The sequence below is a fragment of the Cololabis saira genome, chromosome 14 (assembly GCF_033807715.1).
Source record: "Cololabis saira isolate AMF1-May2022 chromosome 14, fColSai1.1, whole genome shotgun sequence".
Taxonomy (NCBI): Eukaryota; Metazoa; Chordata; class Actinopteri; order Beloniformes; family Belonidae; genus Cololabis; species Cololabis saira.
In genome coordinates this window covers 19,484,956-19,491,444 of record NC_084600.1, presented here as the reverse complement: position 1 = coordinate 19,491,444, position 6,489 = coordinate 19,484,956, and positions in this window count along the sequence as shown.

Here is a 6,489-nt window from a genome sequence, read left to right as displayed (position 1 = left end):
ACACACATCTATGTATGTATATGTATATATATATATATATATATATATATATATATATATATATATATATATATATATATATATATATATATATATATATATATACACATACATACATACATACATACATACATACATACCGGTATATGATCCATTCTTTAACCACAAGTAATTGACTTTAGTATGACATCACTAATAAAAGGCTGTTGAATCTACTGAACTTCATTGCTTTTGATAATACTTCATTACTTCATTGTATTGATATTACTGTCACAGAATAAGGGCAGAGATCAGTCCCTGTTAAACCTCGGCACATCATCAAATGGAAGATCTAAACTAACAAGACATTCTCAGCAGGTTTTAATGCCCCAACTAAAATCAAACATGAAGGAATGAACTCCTCCCGGTTCTACTGGAGCATGCATCCGTTTCTGGCAATAGTAACAACGACAGCCCAGTGAAGACAATGACAGGGATCTTAAATCATTTTTTGAGCTTTCTCTTTTTATTATGCATTGGAAAAATGATAAGCGTATAAACAGTCAGATTTGTTTGCATACTAAGCTCCCAAGTGCAGGAAAACCTCCCACACATTACACACTAATGTTTCATGGCAGAGTATCTATGCAAAAGAAGGCTTCCCCACCATAGGGACTATAAAGTAATAATGGGTTACCCTCAGCCCTTTTGTATGAAAGCACTCATCACACTGTTTAGTCTTTCTGCATGATATAAAAAAAGAACTGACGATGATCAAATCATATCCGTCCTCTTAATTACTGACAGGGCCACCACACAGGAAGACTGTGTAATTTGCGTGATGATAGAACCCCATTTCTAGGGGGAATATAGCCGTTATCACTTGAATATGTATGCGGAAAAAGTAACCATGTCTGACTGAAGTGAAATACAAAATACAAACTCGCCAATATAAAAGTCCACAGAGATGTAATTTGTCAGCCAGTGTTATTTGGCATTGTGTCTCCTACGTAGTGGGGGACGGGGGAGAATGGCATATGCACTTGCACTCTCCACACTAATTGGTTTGGAATGCACTTCAATTGCACAAATATTTCCCCCCATGCACGCAAAGGGAGAAGGAGAAGATTGAATAAAGGAGATGGGGTCAGGCCGACATGGACTCGCGGGGGCAGAGGAAAGAGAACTGAAAAAGCTTTGGAATCCAACTAATGTTTCTCCCAAAGAGCTCGCTATGGTTGGTCAGCGCTCGGTTTTTGAAATAACCACAAGCTGACATAATTCCATTAGTGCAGGGGCGTATGTGGGAGTCAGTGTTGCGCGGAGCCTGTCTGAAAGCCGGGCCAGGACTGTGAGAGGAAATGACGGAGATGAAACATTGTAATTGTGGTCAAATCTGTCATTTGTTGCACAGAGATGGAGCTGCACATCATTAAGGTTTGATTTGCTCTGGGAGAAGCAGAGCTCGAAAGGTTTATGGGTTCTACCCTTACAATAGGAAAAGAATAAGAGCAAAACATTATTTCTCACTATGTATGTATATATATATATATATATATATATATATATATATATATATATATATATATATATATATATATATATATATATATATATATATATATATATATATAGTATATATGTACAGTATGACAAAGATTTAATGGTTTAGATGTACAACTGGGGGAATTATAATTTCATGGGTTATAAATTCCAACGTTAAATTTTTTCATTAGATCTGAGTCTAATGATCCGACCAATCAAGGTGATCTTGACATTCTTTGGGCTCATATTTCATGATAAAAAGAAAGAAAAGGAAAGAAAAAGAGACATCAAAGCTGTGAAATGTAATCAGTCCAGAAGACTGCATGGGAATCAGGCTGCTGGTCAGGTAATAAAGGAACCTGCTGACATTTGATAAGACTCTTTCTCATCACAAGACAAAATAACGGGACTGCTTTTTCAGCATTTTAAAAAAGGGGGTTAGACAGTCTGTTCTTGCGGTCCCACGAGGGGAAATTACTCACATTCAATCTACAAGTTTTGAAGTTCAGGCTTCAAAAATCAAGAGCTTTTCCACCGAGCTGCAAGAGGTCAAATTAGTTGAAAACTGAGAGGAGTGAGTAAGAGCGGGTGAATAGGGAAGAGAAACATCAGCAAAGTTCTGCTTCATCATTAGAGGAGAAAAAACACTTTACTTTTTGATTTTTAATTTTTTTAACCTATTTTTTCAAGGTTCAGAGCTTTATTGTCTTTCAGATTTCAGAGAAAAGTGACGATCTGGAAAAGTCTTGAGTCAAGGACTCTCTTAAACAAACATTTGCTGCATTGAATACAGAATCAACCCAACACTCCCTCAGTCCTCACCCTCATATCAATCGTCAGCGTTGTGCAAATATTTGAAACGGTGCTACTGATTATGGGTAGATTTTAAATCCACACTAAAAAGGCAGGTTGTCTGTAAAAGCCCCTCAGAGCTGCATGTCAGTTTTAAGCTCCAAGCCAGAAAGATTAGGATCCAAATGTGGGTTCAACTGTCCAGTGGTCCATACAGCAGGAACAATGAGCCACATGTTGTCACAACTGAATCAACCCCATGTTCAAACACAAAATGGATTATGTCTGACACCGGCTTACACAAAGGCAAACACGCCAAATCCTGCACAACACTTGTCGGTGGCGTTCGCAGCTTTCATTTCCACCGGAGGTTAATGTCTGCAGTTGGGATATAAAATCTCTTTCTCTAGAAAAGTGATGCTTCATTGTGAATTTGAACCATACTGCAGTCTTTTTTTTTTTCTTTTTAACCCCCCGAAGTGCTGTCAGTGTCACCAGGGGGCGATGTTACCATTTTTCCTCTCGAAGTGGATCTCAGAATTCACTCCACACTCGGCCTCCTGGAGGACGCTCTGCACTGCAAATCCAAACCTTGTTAAATGCAGACCAGGCTCTTTTCATGGCTTTGATTCTTTGGTCATTCGACATGTGCACCTACATAAAGCTCTGGAGCAGCGTTTATCCTCTTAGCATTGTTTTCCTGTTGCTATTATACAATACATTTGAGCTAAATCAATACAAACTGGATTAATAAGTGAGAACAGAAAAAAAGCAAGTCATTTTACCTAAAAAAAAAAAATCAAATGTTATCTTATTCTACTTAATATTTATGTATTGATTGCGTATCATTACTTCTGGCCTCATACACTTTTATGGAGTCAATATCCAGGATATTGATTTACTTGTCAGCTGCAGAAGACACTGTATTTGGGCCAAGAAAGCTAAATTATACATCTGAAAGATTAGTGTGTATTTGGCAGCACACACACACACACACACACACACACACACACACACACACACACACACACACACACACACACACACACACACACACACACACACACACACACACACACACTGGCAATCACAAATGACATAAAGAGCCGTTTCCAGATGCCCAGACGCGGACAGCCGGGCCCGAGGCGACGGCATCTGCATGGACGGCAAATACAGCATTTTGTGGGTTTTGTTTGTTAGAATAGTGCGAAAATCAATGAACTCCCGAGGACCGCGGCCGCGCTCTGATAGGCTTGCTCCTCTTTTCACTGCAGAGCAAGACTCAGTCAAGTATATTAATCTAAACATCACTCATGCATGGGGAACACCCCACGAGGAGAATAAGCTTGCTCATCCATGCATCTCCTCGGGGAGGTATGGAGCTTTAAGGAAGGAGGCGTTGAAGGGCCGAGCGTGTCAGGTTATCATCTCAGGAGATGAGATGAGGGCTGACTTTAGGCCCATTGAGGATCAGACCCCAACAAGAGCTTGGCACCACTGAAACTGGAGTGGAGTGTAGTTTACTGGACCTCGTTATGATCTGGATGAGAGGAATAGCCGGACAGAGCTGACAGAGCTGACAGCGCCACATCGCAGATGGTGACCAGCAACGCACAACATGTGTGCCCTGTGACAGAAGAATGCTGTTTTTCTGAGTCATATTCATGTAATACATCTCATTACTGTCTCAACCTCCAGCCATCCCCGACTGTACAGTATTATAATTCAGGGCCAATCCATTTGCTTGTTACGCACAATATTCTGCATTTCATTTCCTCTAATCGCCTTTAGAGAGCGTCTTCCCCGCCTGCCTGTTTCAATTTCTCGTGCTGGGTTATCTTCCCAAGGACGAGTGCTGCTCTGGGGTTGTTTCCCCCATCAGGATGCCCCACACTCACTGCTGGCTCCCAACTTGCCACTTCACAGCTAATCTAATCCACCACGACTGTCAAGTGCGCTAACAGCTACACAAACATGTCAACAGACAGTCTTAACTGGCTAATTGATGGCTGAGGCCCGGCTGACAAATCACAGGAGGGGTTTCAAATGGGACACCTGGAGAAAGGGTAAAGCCAAAGGGGAGGCAGCCCCCGTGTTCAGCTTTACTGCTACAGGGAGAGATACCATCTGCTCGGGATATGTTAAAGGATGCAGAGGTTTCTCTGGGAGAAAATCCAGACGCCCAGTGTTGCATTTTAGCAAACGTATTGGTGCAGCTTCCAGTGGCTGTGACATAATGGTTTACCCTGCAGGCAAATTCTGCCTGCATAAGGTCTCCACCTCTCTGAGGGCAAATAAATATGCTAGTAAACTTTTCCTTCAAATCCAGTATTCCTGAGGTCATAGCATATTTACTTCTGCACCCATTTGTTAGTCATCCGTGTTCTGAAGCCGCGGGGATTTAGTTTTCCCCGGCAGCGTCAGAGCGCACAGTCAAACTCAAAGGCAAATGAAGAGTTGCATCATAATGTTTAGACCAGTCCGTCCGCTCCTATACGGTTAGAAAATCAGGGGAGATTATGGGGCAATTTCTTCCCAGGCGGATAGAATGACAAAACATCAAATGTACTTATCTAAGAGGAGGGAGATGCTCATGAAAAATAAAACAATTAAAACAATTGCTTGCTTACATAACACATTTTTCTCCTCTCTCCATGATGCAAAATGTGAAATGAGAAGTGGCATCGCATGCATCATAACAGCCCAGCTCATTTAACGCATGGATGTCATACGGAATGGTACAAGAAAGCTCTTATTCTTCAAGAAATCCCCAAACTGCAACCACAGGGGAATTATTTAGGAAATTACCACTGCTCTATGTCAGAGTTTTCCACTGAATTAGAGAGCCTGCTAAATTGTTGACGGAGGTATCTGTCATTTTTCTTGTCGGAACAGACAGAAAAATGTGGGCATTTTCTGTTTCTGTATTAATTTGGACAACTGTCAGCTTTTTCTTCCCTTCACATCAACGTTGTGCTATAGTTTGCAGGCTATAATGAAAGACATCTTGGTCTTCTCAAGATAAAACTATTGACTTGCAAAACAAACTGCCAGTGAATTCATATTTGACAAATAGTGAATAAAGTCACGACATCTTGAGCTAATGTTTTTCTTTTCTGAAGCATCCATTTCAAGCGAGGTTTTCTGTTGTCTTCTGACCCGTCACTTTAGAGCAGGGGGGTGCGACCCTGGTCCTCGAGGGGCCGCAGTCCTGCATGTTTTAGATGTTTCCCTGCTTCTCCTTCATACCAATCATTAGCAGACTTGCAGACCTTGATGACCTGCTGACGACGACCGCGCATTTGAATCAGGTGTGTTAGCGCAGAGAAACACCTGCAGGACACTGAAACCTCAGGGACCAGTATTGCCCACCCCTGCTTTAGAGAAAGCTGTACTCTAAACACCAGTCTTCTGAGTCAAGTTAAAAGTCTAAAATAGGTTGTGTACGTTATTTACATAATTCAAATCAGGTTTATATAACGATGGCGGGACTGATATGGTCTGGAGGCTGCATCTGGCTGCTCGGGCTGTGTTTTACCCACATGTGCTCCGGTGTGTCCTTGTAACCTCATCCCAGTTGGACATGCCTGGAACCCCCCCCTCCAGGGAGGCATTTTACCCAGATGCCCAGACCACCTGAGCTGGCTCCTCTCCGTGTGGAAAGTGCAGCGGCTGTAGTGGGAGTCTCTCACGACTGACTGAGCTTCTGTCCCTCCCTCTGAGGGAGAGTCCAGCCACCCAACGGAAAAGGAAACCTTTTTCAGCTGCTTTTTTTTTTCTGAAATCTAATTTTTTCAGTCAAAACGCTCAGTTCTTTATCTTTATGAGAGTAGTAACATTAACCGACTGGTAAACAGAGAGCTTTGAACTGAGTTATATTGAATTGAACTGAGTTTTGCCATTGCTGTTGGCATCTGTGGCGTTTCTCTGCCTGCAGGAGGGAGTCCCCGGCCTAGGGTTGCCACCCGTCCCGTAAAATACGGAATTGTCCTTTATTTGAGAAAAAAATGTTGCGTCCCGTATTGAACTAATACGGGATACGATTTGTACCGTATTTTCATTAACTTTTACACCATATTCTAGTTGAATTATTGAAATAAATGAACCTTTACACCATATTCTAGTTGAATTATTGAAACAAATGAACCTTTACACCATATTCTAGTTGAATTA